General features: G+C 37.5%; 2 long non-coding RNA genes across 2 annotated transcripts in view; one reads left to right on the plus strand and one right to left on the minus strand.

Moving 5' to 3' along the window:
- Positions 1 to 15,933, minus strand: part of LOC149110716 (uncharacterized) — an 80,044-nt gene that overhangs the window by 41,836 nt on the left and 22,275 nt on the right. The gene's annotated exons all lie outside the window — the stretch shown is intronic.
- Positions 14,092 to 15,933, plus strand: part of LOC149110717 (uncharacterized) — an 18,706-nt gene continuing 16,864 nt past the window's right edge. The window contains exon 1 of the long non-coding RNA XR_016207781.1: positions 14,092 to 14,297. This is a non-coding gene — a long non-coding RNA (uncharacterized LOC149110717). The remainder of the gene's footprint in view (positions 14,298 to 15,933) is intronic.

A 15,933-nucleotide genomic window follows, 5' to 3' on the forward strand; every position in this document is an offset into this window, starting at 1 on the left:
AAGAACAGAAATTAATACAAAATCAAGCCAGAATACTTATGAAGTGTACAAATTGGTGATTTTCTGGAATTTGATGAAGAAAACTGGAAAAAAATAAAAAAATAATGTCAAAAAAGTTGATTTTTTTACAATCGATCGCTACTTGTTGGCCGTTATTATGTTTAAATGAAAAAAACCGAAACAATCTAGTTACCAGTTCGAGAAACGTACGCAGAACGTGATCGCAATGCATGCCGGGAAGGGTCTTTACACCTCGTACGCGGGAAAACATGGCGGTCGATACAAGACAAATTTTATAACTCTAAAACCAGTTCTCGCTTTCTAAACTTTGACGCTAGCAACGCTTGGCAATTGGCCCACGACTCACCAAAGGGTATTTTTCTTGGGCAAGAACTGCTCTTGGACTTTGCTGCCTGGCTCGATCTGACTTCGAACGCCGATAACACGGTTACGGTATATCAGCTGCCTTCGAAGTTTCAGAACAGATTTTGATTCTTTAAAACGTGATCATGACTTACGGGTTTATCGAGGCTTTATGATGCCTCTGAACCACCAGGCAGGCATACAAGGTACTTTAACACAATGCTTAAGATATTAGTTGACAGAGCTCTAATGTGGCACATCTCTTTTTTGTTCGATGGTATTTCGTTTGACGCTCGATCGATTCACGTGTTGTGTTCACGTCACAATAACCGATGTAAACATCTGTTCCCAGATTTCCGCTCTATACACTATTTTCCTTTGACTTTAAGACAGCTAAGATTCAGTGGAATACACCATAAACAGTCTGCCTGTTTGCTGTTCAACAAAATGACAAGAAGGTTTCTTTTTTTTGTTGTTGAACAAAAGATCTCCAAAAGATGCCGCTTGGAAAACTTAGTTTTTTTTTGCATACGTTATTTCTCGAGAGCGAAGAGCGCCCCAGCCAAAAAAAAACCTTCAGAGCAATGTTTCTCGGGTAAAACGAAGCCCACATGCCAAAATTCAGCTATTTTTGAGCACTTTCAAAATGGCCAAAAAATCTAGGGGACGTTCCTGCACGCGGCCTTTCAATTGATAGCTCTGGTACGGTAGTCCCATAAGTACTCACCCCTGCTCGGTTCACTTCCGGTTTGTGTCTACCTTGGTAGTCTGCTAGGGCTTTTCCCCTTTGCAGTGTGTATGTTTCAAGGTTGTATTTTCATTCAAGGTCCAAAAATTACGTACAAATTAATCGCTACTGGTGTTTTACGTTGATTTTAGTTCATATTAAATCAATAATACGTTGAAGCAGCAAACGTGACAATTAAGCTCTTCACGTCAACTTTGCAACTTGATACTTTTGTTTTCCTCGCAAACGCATGTAATATGAAACCCTTGTTTTATTCAAAACACACGGAAGATGTGCTTGTTTGTTGGAGATAAATGAAAGAAAGTTAAATATCTAATGTAGTGATGAAGAAACGGAACAGAAACGATGTTGGTTTACTAAACTGCGAATTTTTACCGATGAACAAGAACTAATTTAATTATCAGATAGTCACGAAATACCACTTTCTTTTTCTGTTGCCACCTTTGTTGTTAACAATAAAACGATTCAAAATTAACACACAACGATATTGATGGCTGAGAAACGTTTCAACGAAAAGTATAGAAGATAAACAGCGCTATTTGGCCGATATGAATGAGTCTCCTCAAAGACTGATTAAATCAATTTGCACTTCCATTGGGCGCCGCGGAGTCTGCAGCAATATTTAAGCACATTCCTGGTTTCTTTTGTCACAAATTGACAATTTGCGGAGTGTTAAAGCCACTAACTTGGGAACTTTTTGGTCTCTCTTACAGACACAATTAAGGCAAGAAATAAACAAGCTGATAAGGAGAAGCATAAACATTTGAACCCTGGCAAGCACACTATTGTAGACTGAAAACAGCAGGTGATATTTGTTGAACCGACCTGTGTGTAATTCTAAAAGCTACGCAGCCACGGTAACGTTTCACTTTTGCAATAAAAAGGGACAATTGGCGCTACCTGAAAAATAACTGCCGTCCTTGGTCACATGACATGACATTTAAAATACCGCGTGGAAAGATAGTGTATAACACTAAAGATGTTAGAACGCATGCATCTTACATGTTGAGTTCTACCATAAGGAAAACCACTCAAAATTTTCGCGTGATTCCGTATGCACTGTATCCTCCACCTAATATAGAAGCCACGGACGCTAACTACTCTACTCATGGGTTTAGAGCAAATTGGTTTTGTTCTAAAGAGAATGGTACCACAAGGAGAGAAAGGGTTACCTGAAACAAATATATAGCTTTGCGATGTTTATACCTAACTGACGGCGATGGAACATGTTTTACGTAGAGTACACATATACCTTTCCCACCCCACCCCCACCACTTCCTTGCCTCTGGACTAATTAATTAACTGAAATTAATTAATTAAACAAAACATTAAAGTTTACACCTTAGTGCCATAGGGTCATATGGCCATAGCGCCATAGTGCCGTAGCGCCAGGCAGCTCCCATAACCGTCCCAATAGTGCACTCTGCGCTAAAAAATGGACCTGGCGTGTAAAATCGGATCTGTTGGATTGATAGCAACAGGAACAATAGTGGGATCTGCAACACTAAATACCATTGTTCTTGGGAGAAAATCAGGTGTTGATCTTATTTTGAGCACGTTCACAGAAGCCAAAAGTTGCAAAAGAAAGATTGAAATGTGTAAAGTTTCTTACACTTCATACGAAAAAATATTGACTGACATAAGGTCATTTCTGAGAGGATTAGTATTCGATGATGAACGATTTCTAGACTACATCAAAGTTGTCGATGAAATTATAATAGATATGAGTCGAAGGATACGACAAATTTGAGAATAAATACAATAAATTATTCACAACTGAAAAAGATTTAATCATTTTATTCCAGTAATATACATACATTAGCAAAGTTTTTTCTGACTTTGTTATTGGTATATTATTAGTCGGTGAATCCAACGATTCGAATTTTTTTTAGAATAAAATTAATGTTAATCATTCGTTTACGATTACCATTAATTTGTGGCATTATCTTATCTATTTTTCGGAAAATATCATGTATTCTATTTTTATTGTTTACGGATAATTGCCATCCATTTTTACTTGTAATATCGTTTAGCACATTTTCTAAATGATATTTTCTTTGGTTAACTGATTTATTCACAATCTTGTACTTGTTTTCATGAAAATCACTGTATTCACTGGCTATATCATAACCACTTACTGTACCACAACTGCAGCATACATTTGTACTTTTGTTATTTATCGTGTCTTGTTTTTCACAACATGAAGTTATTTTAGTCGTTGGTTGTTTTCTACCTTGTAAAATCCAACAAGCTGTATCACTCTCCTCTTTTAAAAATCTTGTTAAAGCCCATTTTATTTATGGCATCTAATTTATGATATCTATTTTTTTCCCTAACAGTTCATGCTTGTAACTCGTTTCAATTTTTTAAACTCTTTTTATATAACTATTTCAACTACTATACATTAGTTTTTTTTTTAACTCTATTTTTATAACTATTTTAAACTATTAGACATTTTATATTTTTAGAAATTGTATTTAGCAGGGCCCCTCTGGATACCAGCCACTGTGCTGAATGGGCCACCCTGCATAAATAAAGTTTTACCTACCTACCTACCTTTTAATTCTTGATCACAGAATGGACAATCTATATATTCCACTTTGATCATTTCTTCGTGGATAACATCTCCACAATTAAACTTATTTGTTTCACTCAGTTTCACCCCAATATATATATATATATATATATATATATATATATATATATATATATATAGGCAATTGTGGAAAACGAGGACGGACAACTTCGAGCGAAAAAAAAAATATATATACAGTAAAAAATCTAAGAAATCTAAAAAAAGGTTTAAAAATTTAATAAAAAGAAACGTTTCGGTCAAAGACCTTTATCAGGTTTTTTAAACCTTTTTTTAGATTTCTTAGATTTTTTACTGTATATATATATATATTTTTTTTGCTCGAAGTTGTCCGTCCTCGTTTTCCACAATTGCCTACAAATTTCATTACTCGAGGTTTGGACTACGAATCCTTTTGGATCCTTCTGGCGCGTGGCATCCCTGTTGGCTCGAAGCATCTTAACTTTTTATTATATATATATATATATATATATATATATATATATATATAAATTGTTTTGTATTTATAATTTTAATCGGAATCAGATTCTTCGTAATCTGATGGTAACCATTCTTCACCCGAAGATTGAGAATCCCAGGTTGAACTCTGACTTGATTGGCATGACTGACTTAGACTTTGGCTTGTACTTTGGCTTGATTGGTTTAACTGGCTCGATTGGCTTATACTTTGGCTTGATTGACTTGTTCCCCATGATTGACTCATATTATTAGAATAGATCAAAATTATGTATCAATATTATATGAACAAGTCTGAAGTATACTCATTTGTATCAAGTAAATTTCCGAATAAAATGTTCTACTTTGTTTTCAAAAAAGAATCATTTTGGAAGAAATTGAAAAGATTATTGTTCAAGTAATATATATGAAAATTATCTACACTAATAATGATGAAGTATAATCCACTATGGTACTGCACTGTTTGTTTAAACAACAAAAATTATAAGATGACAGGTAAATACAGACACCTCAGCACTAGACTACATCAAAGAAATTTGAACATCACCAAAGATTTTCCAAAATTGGAGAATGATTTGATTGATGAACCAAAAACTTCAGCCGAAGTTACTGCTGATTTAATTGAATAAGAATTAATACCATCATCATGAAGATGTCTTTTATCATCAAAACATGATAGTGAAACTTTGTTCAATTCGTAAGATCCGATTATGTGATGATCTGACCTTATTGTTTTCATTCTATGATACATTTGTGTACCATTGAATAACGTATTTTTATAATCAGTATGATTGATATTCTTTTTGATTACTATTTTTGATACCTTTTGCTGTTTTATTATTTTCTCCATTTTCTTTAATATATGAATACATCTTACTTCTGAGACCAACAAATTCAGTTGTGATTTGACCTGCTGCCTCATCTTTGAACTTACCAATCACTTTTTTATTAGATTTATCATAGAATTTACTATCTTCTGGATAACTTACTTTTGTCCTTCCAAAAGTCTTCATAAATATCTTTTGTTCTAATTTCATATGTGAAAGAGTCAGTATCTGTAAATAATAATTGTGCTTTATTTTTGTATTTCTTTTTGATATAATTATAATAGAAATCGTACATTAATGTTTTTGATATATCTAATATAGACATTCCAATATATGCTGGTTTACCCAATTTTAACGTTTCTTTGATTTTATGAACGGCAACTAAATTTTTATTTAAAATTTTGGATGATACATAAGTTGGTTTGCTTGCTAATTTAATATGTTGTTGTTCATCAGTTACTAATCGAACATCTACTCTTTTTCTTAAATTTTGCATAGTTTTCCCAAATACTGAATTATTCATCGGTTTGAAGAAATCTTTTCCAAATGAATTTTTTGCTTCTTTTCCTTTTTCCGTATTAAAATCAATATACGGTTTTAGCCAAGGAGATTGATTGAATGGAAGAACTCTATGTACTTTTGTTATTTTTAATCCTAAATCAAGATATAAATCCAAATATCTGTAATGTAGTACGTATCTTTCTTTATTGTTCAATGTAGGTATCAATTTATAAACTTGTCCAATAGATATATTGAATCTGTCTTTTATTTCTTTGCAGTAGTCTGATAGCATATTTTCCGTTACTTTAACTTGTTCAGGAGCTAATGGAAAATCATTATGTAAATCATGTAATTCTTTTGGATAATCCAAATCAACTTCAGCAATAAAACCTGTCTTGCTTTCTTCAGTATATTTAGCAAGATCTAATTTATCAATTTCTTTTTCTGTCATCCATCTGAATTTATCGGTTGGAAGATATTGTGACATCGCATAACCATAGAGATTATTTGCATCAAGATAAGTGATCTATTTTGAAGGTTTTGTTTTATCATAATCTTTCATATATTTATCATTTGCTTGACCAAATCTGTGAGCGATATAGGAAGTACCACCCCGCATACCCTACTCTATGAACTGGAACATATCAATATCATTCATCAGTTCCAATTTAATATCAGTCATTTTCAATATACCATCCCATGATAAACCAGGAGAAGTAAAATAATGAGCAGGATCACCTTTATAATATTCAAAACGTGTTTTTCTGAAATTTTCAAAAACATCAGATAGTAACAGAATATCAGACAATAAATATAGATCATGATATTTTCCCATATTCTTGAGATTAAATCCTTTCCAAACTTTTTTAGCATGCTTATAATCATCTTCAGAAATATGTTCATCATTGAGAATACTATAAAATTGTTCTTTTGAAGGTAATTCTGTTTCATTAAACTTTTCAAATGAATCCATATGATCATAAGGATAAATGCCTTTCTTTGACATTAGATCCAGTGCTTTTCCTTTGAAAACTTCAGATGTATGTTTTAATGACTCTCTTGGTAAATTACTCACTACGTTATCAAGACTAGAACTCATAAACTGAAAACTATCAGTAAACACTAAATTGTGACCTAGCATAAATGCCATATATTTTTCCATATTATTTGGAATTGCACTTATCAACATTTCTTTTTCTTCTCCTTTCTTATCAATGTATTTATGATTTTTAACTTTTTCACCTATTTGTTGCATTATAAAATGGCTCTCATAACCTCTAAGATTATGAAATATGACTGGTATCTTATCGGTTAATTTAAAATTAAGATTACAACTCTCATGTGCACAACCTCTATATTTTTCAGTAACAAGACAATGATCTCGTACTCTTTTATCTGTTTTACTATATTTTTTATCGCAAATATGACATTCTTTTGCTTGTTTAAAATTATTCTTATCTCCATCAGCCATTTTCACAGGTTTATTGAATTTGTATTTGATGGTATTTCTACAGTATTTCACTTCATCTAACATTTTCTCCATAAATGTATGAACTGCATTTTCACCTCTAAAAGACGGAACTGGTTTTGTGTATTTATCATTACAGCAACATACTACTTTATAACCATATGCACAATCTGTATGTTTTTGAATCAACTTTTTCTGTGTTTTCTAGCTTCAAAATCTGTATATATAACAAATGGTACTTTTAATTGTCTATGATGATTTTTAAACATTATTTTTTCACCTTTTTCTGGCATTTTCATTGCTTATTCACCATTGATTACTATACCATCAGTTTTATGTTTATTAAGAATATCTCTGATGAAAAATGTTGAAGACAAGGCATGCAAAAATGTTGTTTATGTTGGTGTTTATTTTGATTAAGCATGAATCCATTAAAGTCTTTGATTAATACATAATGTTAATTTTCTTCATTACTTATTAACAAAGACATTGATGTTGATATCATTTTGTATCTCAATTTTATGATAACCATTGACTTTAACAGGAAATTCAACATTAGAATGATCTAAATGTTTCACATACTCTCTATCAATTTGTTTTAACTCTTTCTGGATTAACTTCTTGTGGATTTAAATGTCTGATATGACACCATCTGAAACATTTATTATCTTTATTTTGTAAGTTTATAAGACCTTTCATATGATGTCTTAATTCTTTTGGAAGTTGGATATATGATTTTCCCTTCATTGGCTTATATTTAACAATATTCAAATAATGATCATTAATTTTATCGATTATCCAGCCAGATCCTTGAGATAACCACTGACCAATCTGGCAGAAGGATTTTTTTGATTTCTGGAGGGGTGGCAGGAGTATTTCTTGGTCACGAGCCGAGTCCGCGAAGATTTTTTGGCAGAAGGATTTTTTTGATTTCTGGCGGGGTGGGAGACATGAAATTTGCTCACGAGAGGGCTTAAAATGGAACATGCTCTAAGAGGCCTGAAAATCGGGTTTTTCGAGTTGGGGCCCGGCGAGGGTATTTTTTTGATCTCTAGAGAGGTGGGACGGCTGTTTTTTGGTCTAATGCACTAAAAATGGCATTCTTATGGCTACTATTGGTATAAATTAATAAATGGAGATATGTAAGTGTTATCAGTGTTATCAATCATTTGATAAAGATTCATACTGACATGCTAGAGAAGTTTCAAGTTATCGATTTGATTTTTTCAGTTGGTTTCTCTTTGTTAGTTCACATTAACTGTAGAAAACCTGTGTCCCTCAACACAATGTTTCATTGTAACTTTTTTTCATGTAGATTTCAAAGGCACTTAGTACCTAAGACTCCCAAACCATAGTCCCCGATACATTAGTGCCTGCAAGATATTCTGAGGGGGGCGTAAGGGTTTGCGGTGATGCGGTTTTGCGTTATTTTTGGTGCGGTTTTGCGGTAATTTTCGTTTTAACTCGCGGTATTGCGGTTTCAAAACACTAAGCGGTTTGCGGTTATTACAGCCTTTAAGTCCCGGTTTTCGGTGAAAAAAAAATGTCTGCGGTGATAACACTCTTTAGGACGGTCGGCAGGCGGTCGGCATCAGGTTGTTCTGCAAGCGGGGTTCATTACATCAGCTTACAATTTAACTCTTTGTTTTGCAATTACGCCCTTTCCCAGCTAATACTTAATTTGATTAACCGTTTTGGTCGTTTTGGCCAATGATGCGTCGACTTCTTGAAATTCCATGCCGGATGTTAGCTCGTACAGCCGTACAGCCTCGTGTTCTCGTTGCTTTGATTATTCAGTGCGCGACAATGGCAACTGAGGTCGTCGAGGTTGCCGAGGTCGCAAATGAAAGCGAAGAGGACGTAGTAATTAATTGCGTGGCAATCTTCTATGAAGAAGGAAAGGAAGGGGAGAATTTCAGAAAAAAAGAACAAGTTTTGTCGTAAGGTAAACAATCGTCTTCTCCACCGAACGTGAACTCTTTAGGAGACAAGAAGGTCACAATTCCAGAAGTAACATTTATTCCGCGTTCCACAAGTAGCACAGGGTCGTCCAAGGTAATCAGTCACCCAATGCAAGATGTACAGGATCAGTGACAGAGTTTTTCAAAGTCAAGGGAGATATCAATACTCGTTCAAGTACATGACCCACATACTTTGCATTTGGTTAGTACTAAACAGAGTATAATAGTGTAGTACAATATACCGTTAGCGTTATGATGGTATGTTTAATATTAACGTACAATGTTATCAGAATATATCACAAGTCTTGCTAACGTCAGCTTTCATATTGTGGCCTCTATATACGGGCGGTTTCGGTATTCGGGAAAAAATCCGATGCGGTTTGCGGTTTTTTTTGGCGTATATCTGTGCGGTTTTGCGGTTTTCGGACCCCCCTTACGTCCCCCTCTATTCTGTTTACAAGATACAATGTTAAGTTTTTTATGCAGTTGTACTCATGATTTCATAGTTCAATTTATATCTTTTGTTCATTTTTGTTCAAAAGATACATTGTAAGCTAGTAACAGCAAAGTCAATAATGCTTATTGAAAAAATAATTGATCTTAATCGATTACTCATGACGAATCCTTTTATTGATTTCTGATATCATTGACTAATTTCAATTGATTGTTATCAAATATTATCAATTGACTAATCCTGTGTCGTTCAAGACAAGTAGATTTTCCTGCCTGGCCAAGTTACTCTTCCTTTTTTTCAAGCCGGATGTAGTTTTCATGACAGTTTGAGGTACATGTATACCTCTTTATAAAGCATCTTAGTTTTTTTTCTGTGAAAGAAATTCCACAACATTTGCCTTATTATCAGTACCAATGGGAGCAATGTGCATGTACAGTTGTGTATAACAGCATACTGTAATTTGCATGAAGGTACAACTGTAGAGACTTCAATACCTCCAGAATACTTACACTAGCATAAAAGAAATTTATCTGCTGAAGACGGCACATTACATTTTAGCTTACTAGCATTCACATTAGAGGGAAACATAACCTTACAAGAGCATCCATCAAATTAAGGGGTCATAAAGTGCATACATGTAAGCCAATAACAATTGTTGTATGCACTTATCGAGAACAGATAATAACTGATTGTAAAGCTCAACGAACACAAGTAGTATTACAACTGGTCTTGTCTTTATGCACTGTAGTTAAACATCCCCAAAGCCGATTCCACAAGCAATGTAAGCTTAGACAATGACATATTCACAACCAAAGGCAAAACGAATCGAAACTGTATCTTGACCTTATTTCACGCTAGTCGTTCAAATTATGCAAAAATTGCTTACCTATTGTTGTTGTTGACTCTAATCGCTATCTTCAGCGTCTGGGTAACGGAAAACTTCCCTTGCACGGTGACGGAGCGAAGGTAGAGTGGATTTTGGCCCTCTAAAACAGAGCTCGAGTTCGATACAAATTCCAACGAATTGGCAAAAATGGCGGAAGAACCGAGAGAACCTGGTACCCAACGTGAAGACCGCTGATTCCTTGTTGGGGATCGGGTACTCACAAGGTTGCTCACAGGCGGCCAACACAGCGGTCAAACGTCTGCGCATGTGCGAGCAATGGAGCAACTAAACGGCGGCCAAAATATTTTCATGACACTGTTCTTTTCGCGGGTCATCGGTATCCTATAAATGACATTTTCCTCGTTATTTATATATTTGTTTATGTTTTAGCGTGTACAACGAGAGCTAACAGAAATAACTTGAGAGTTAAAAATTGTTCTACCTTCTGCTTGTTGCAGGTCTTTCTTTTCCGTGGTATGTATTTTTTTATTTTCCGTGCTCCTTGAATTTTTTTGCATTTAGTGCACCAGTTTTTCCCAGGTTTGTAGTTTATAAAAGATTTTCCCACCTGGTCAAAGACCTGGTACAGGCAGTTTGGGATCGGTATTTTGGCCATCTATGCCCCCATGACGATGGACATGAACATCGTTTGTCGTTTCGATTCATCTTGTTCCTGTGCTTCAAACAAATCAAGGATCCGGATGGAATCCCAACAGTCCTTGCCAAAATATTTCCAGTTCGTCTGAGCGAAGCCGAATCACTGTAATTGTCATTTTCTTCTCCCATTTTCCCTTCTTTTACACATCGTTTGTCGTCCGTTTCCGGCGTCACGCATCGTATGATTAATAAAAACAAATAAAAATATACTAAGCCGTTGGCTCGTTACATGACACGGATTTTAAGACTCAAAACAAAATGGTAAATCAACAGCATACCGGTAACTTAATAAACTTTGTGTCTGAAAAGTCTTAAGTTTTCCTTTTTCCTGCTTTCTTTTCCTTTTACAGATTTCTATGAACTTTTCATTTTTTTTTTTTCGTAAATTTTGCGTGACACCGGTTGTTTCCCATGTTTTCCTTTAAATTTTTGAGCGGGAAATTGGCGCGCGCTGCCAAAAAATGTACCCATTTGCGCATGCCCGATGTTTGACCGCTGTGTTCAGGCGGCCCAAGCTGTCGCCCAAGCTCACAATGCGAGGACTTATTATTTTTCCTTTAATCTTAATGCGAACGTTCAGCACGCGAAACATGACAAAGTTACCGCCGACATCTACTATTACATAACGACCGGGTTTGGTTACGCGAAACGTGGTCTTCGCCTTGCAGCATATGGTGGTGTTGTGTTACAAAGGTTTGAAATTATAAGGGTTTGTGTGGGGAAAAACGGTAATCGACATCGCTCCTTTTCAGTTAAATTCCAAGCCAAATTCATCTCCACAGCTTACGCTACAAAGCTCTAAATCGAAGAAAGCTAGCCATCCGGAGGCAACGACCACAGTCGACCAAATTGACCCTGACCTGGGGAAGGGAGTGCATAGTTCTCAACAAGCCAGGTACTTTGTTCCACGGTCCCCTAGGACTGATTTTTGTCCAGGCCGCCTACGGAGCATTGTTATGAAAAGCCAATCAGTTCCTAAGGGACCAAGCAAGTAAGCAAATAAGCAAGCAAGAAAGCAAGTAAGCAAGTAAGCAAGCAAGCAAGCTAGCAAGCAAGCAAGCAAGCAAGCAAGCACGCGAGCAAGTAAGCAAGTAAGCGAGCAAGTAAGCAAGTAAGCAAGTAAGCAAGTAAGCAAGTAAGCAAGTAAGCAAGTAAGCAAGTAAGCAAGTAAGCAAGTAAGCAAGTAAGCAAGTAAGCAAGTAAGCAAGTAAGCAAGTAAGCAAGTAAGCAAGTAAGCAAGTAAGCAAGTAAGCAAGTAAGCAAGTAAGCAAGTAAGCAAGTAAGCAAGTAAGCAAGTAAGCAAGTAAGCAAGTAAGCAAGTAAGCAAGTAAGCAAGTAAGCAAGTAAGCAAGTAAGCAAGTAAGCAAGTAAGCAAGTAAGCAAGTAAGCAAGTAAGCAAGTAAGCAAGTAAGCAAGTAAGCAAGTAAGCAAGTAAGCAAGTAAGCAAGTAAGCAAGTAAGCAAGTAAGCAAGTAAGCAAGTAAGCAAGTAAGCAAGTAAGCAAGTAAGCAAGTAAGCAAGTAAGCAAGTAAGCAAGTAAGCAAGTAAGCAAGTAAGCAAGTAAGCAAGTAAGCAAGTAAGCAAGTAAGCAAGTAAGCAAGTAAGCAAGTAAGCAAGTAAGCAAGTAAGCAAGTAAGCAAGTAAGCAAGTAAGCAAGTAAGCAAGTAAGCAAGTAAGCAAGTAAGCAAGTAAGCAAGTAAGCAAGTAAGCAAGTAAGCAAGTAAGCAAGTAAGCAAGTAAGCAAGTAAGCAAGTAAGCAAGTAAGCAAGTAAGCAAGTAAGCAAGTAAGCAAGTAAGCAAGTAAGCAAGTAAGCAAGTAAGCAAGTAAGCAAGTAAGCAAGTAAGCAAGTAAGCAAGTAAGCAAGTAAGCAAGTAAGCAAGTAAGCAAGTAAGCAAGTAAGCAAGTAAGCAAGTAAGCAAGTAAGCAAGTAAGCAAGTAAGCAAGTAAGCAAGTAAGCAAGTAAGCAAGTAAGCAAGTAAGCAAGTAAGCAAGTAAGCAAGTAAGCAAGTAAGCAAGTAAGCAAGTAAGCAAGTAAGCAAGTAAGCAAGTAAGCAAGTAAGCAAGTAAGCAAGTAAGCAAGTAAGCAAGTAAGCAAGTAAGCAAGTAAGCAAGTAAGCAAGTAAGCAAGTAAGCAAGTAAGCAAGTAAGCAAGTAAGCAAGTAAGCAAGTAAGCAAGTAAGCAAGTAAGCAAGTAAGCAAGTAAGCAAGTAAGCAAGTAAGCAAGTAAGCAAGTAAGCAAGTAAGCAAGTAAGCAAGTAAGCAAGTAAGCAAGTAAGCAAGTAAGCAAGTAAGCAAGTAAGCAAGTAAGCAAGTAAGCAAGTAAGCAAGTAAGCAAGTAGGCAAGTAAGCAAGTAAGCAAGTAAGCAAGTGAGCAAGTAAGAAAGTGAGCGAGTAAGCGAGTCGGCGAGTCGGCGAGTCGGCGAGTCGGCGAGTCGGCGAGTCGGCGAGTCGGCGAGTCGGCGAGTCGGCGAGTCGGCGAGTCGGCGAGTCGGCGAGTAGGCGAGTAGGCGAGTAGGCGAGTAGGCGAGTAGGCGAGTAGGCGAGTAGGCGAGTAGGCGAGTAGGCGAGTAGGCGAGTAGGCGAGTAGGCGAGTAGGCGAGTAGGCGAGTAGGCGAGTAGGCGAGTAGGCGAGTAGGCGAGTAGGCGAGTAGGCGAGTAGGCGAGTAGGCGAGTAGGCGAGTAGGCGAGTAGGCGAGTAGGCGAGTAGGCGAGTAGGCGAGTAGGCGAGAAGGCGAGTAGGCCAGTAGGCGAGTAGGCCAGTAGGCCAGTAGGCCAGTAGGCGAGTAGGCCAGTAGGCCAGTAGGCCAGTAGGCCAGTAGGCCAGTAGGCCAGTAGGCCAGTAGGCCAGTAGGCCAGTAGGCCAGTAGGCCAGTAGGCCAGTAGGCCAGTAGGCCAGTAGGCCAGTAGGCCAGTAGGCCAGTAGGCCAGTAGGCCAGTAAGCCAGTAAGCCAGTAACCAGCTAGCAAGCGCGCGAGCGAGCGAGGAAGTAACTTGGGCGAGCGAGCGAGCGAGAAAGTAATTAAGTAAACAAGCAAGCAGGAAACAAGAAAGCAAGGAAGCAAACAAGCAAGTAAGCGAGCGAGCGAGAAAGTAGGCAAGCAAACAAGGAAGCAGGAAACAAGAAAGCAAGGCAGCAAACAAGCAAGTAAGCGAGCGAGCGAGAAAGTAGGCAAGCAAACAAGCAAGCAGGAAACAAGAAAGCAAGGCAGCAAACAAGCAAGTAAGCGAGCGAGCGAGAAAGTAGGCAAGCAAACAAGCAAGGAAGAAACTAGCGAACAAGCAAGCAAACAATCAAGCAAGCAAGCAAGCAAACAAATGAGCGAGCGAGCGAGGGAGGGAGAAAGCAAGCAAGCAAACAGGCAAGCAAGAAGGCAAGGACGCAAGTAGGAAAGTAATAAGCATGCATGCAACTAAGCAAGCAAGCAGGGATGCCATCCGGCAAGCTATTGACAGGTAGGCAATTAATAAGCAAGTATGCAAGCAAGCAACTAAGCAACTAGTGAGCAAAGCTTTTTCAAAAGCCCAATTGGGTTGTAGTTCTCTTGTGTCGGTTGTGTGAAACGGCTAGGAGTATTGCTACCCTCCTACCTCTTCATGATAGTATGTTCATCGCAGGTTAATTACCGTTTTTCCCCATACAAACCTTTATAAATTCAAACCGTTGTAAGACAACACCACCGTATGCTGCAAGGCGAAGGTCACGTTTCGGGTAACCAAACTCGGTCGTTATGTAACAGTAGATGTCGGCGGTAACTGTGTCACGTTTCGCGCGCTGAACGTTCGCATAAAGATTTCAAAAAAAAAAAAAGATAATAATTCCTCGCATTGTGAGCTTGGGCTGCTATGTTCTTATGAAAGGACTGCGATAACAGTGATGGTAAAGAAATCACAAAACGGTAGAAATCACCTAAAAACACAGTGAAAATATAAGAGCAGACTTAGTTGCATTAATCTTACTTGTAAAATGTTCATATTTCGGAATATTTAACGCTCTAAATCGATGATAATTCGTTCATTCTTAACGGTTTTTTGCTCAGCCTAACACCGCGTCAGTTCAAACTCAGTTACCAGGGTTCTTTCCGCCTTGGACTCACGCAACGCGTGGCGTTTTAATGGACCTTCATGAATAAATACTACGTACGTGTCCGAGAATTAATTTTTCGCTTTTTTAGAAACGTGAGGTTGGACGGCCTGCATTTGCAGTAACAATTCTAGTTTTGTTGTCGTTCTGGGTGTGCGGACAGTTCACAAGAAGACGGCTTAGTGTAGTATCGCCTAATGCAACGATTTAGTTGGGTGCATTCCTTCTAATCTAACTTTAATTTAAAGTATACTATTGCACACGCCTGAACACACTAAATGCACACGCTAAATGCTTCAACGTAAAAGGCACCTTAATGGGGGCTTCACGGTAGGTTTACGTGTCTTTACGGCGGTGTTACACTTTAATTTTACGCGCCTTTAAAAGGCCCCATTTATATATATATGTCTCAGTACCCGAGAAAACCCTCCCCCCTCCCCCCAGCCTAAGTTACCCTGTAACTTTACACTTATTTCTTGCAAAATTCAACCAACCGTTCACAAGAGGATCGCGAACCCGTCGGGGAGCCAGACAACTCGGATGGGCGAGTTGTCTCGCCTCGGCAGATAGGGCAACCCGGCCAGGCGGGTCAACTTTTCTTCATATAAACCATTTTTCTCGCCTAACCTGTCACAATACTGTCTTGTAAGTTCGTTATTTAATAACGCAACGGCTGAAAACATAACAACACGAGCTAACAATATGGCGGATAGCTCCAGTTCCGCCTCGAGCTCCCGAGGCCCGATGGGAGCACGTGGCATGACGTAATATGACATCTCCCTTCCTTTAAATTCAACAACAACAACAACAAGGAAATGGAACGTATTCTACCCCTAGAACATTACAATACTGGTCAAAGGGACATTCCTCAATGCACTTATTCTAATAGTCCTGTTTTTTTATGTCCTTATTCTTATAAGTCTAGCCTTTGTGTGGGT

This window comes from Orbicella faveolata, unplaced genomic scaffold (genome assembly GCF_042242905.1).
Source record: "Orbicella faveolata isolate gen_17 unplaced genomic scaffold, um_ofav_v1 contig_24, whole genome shotgun sequence".
NCBI classification, from domain to species: domain Eukaryota; kingdom Metazoa; phylum Cnidaria; class Anthozoa; order Scleractinia; family Merulinidae; genus Orbicella; species Orbicella faveolata.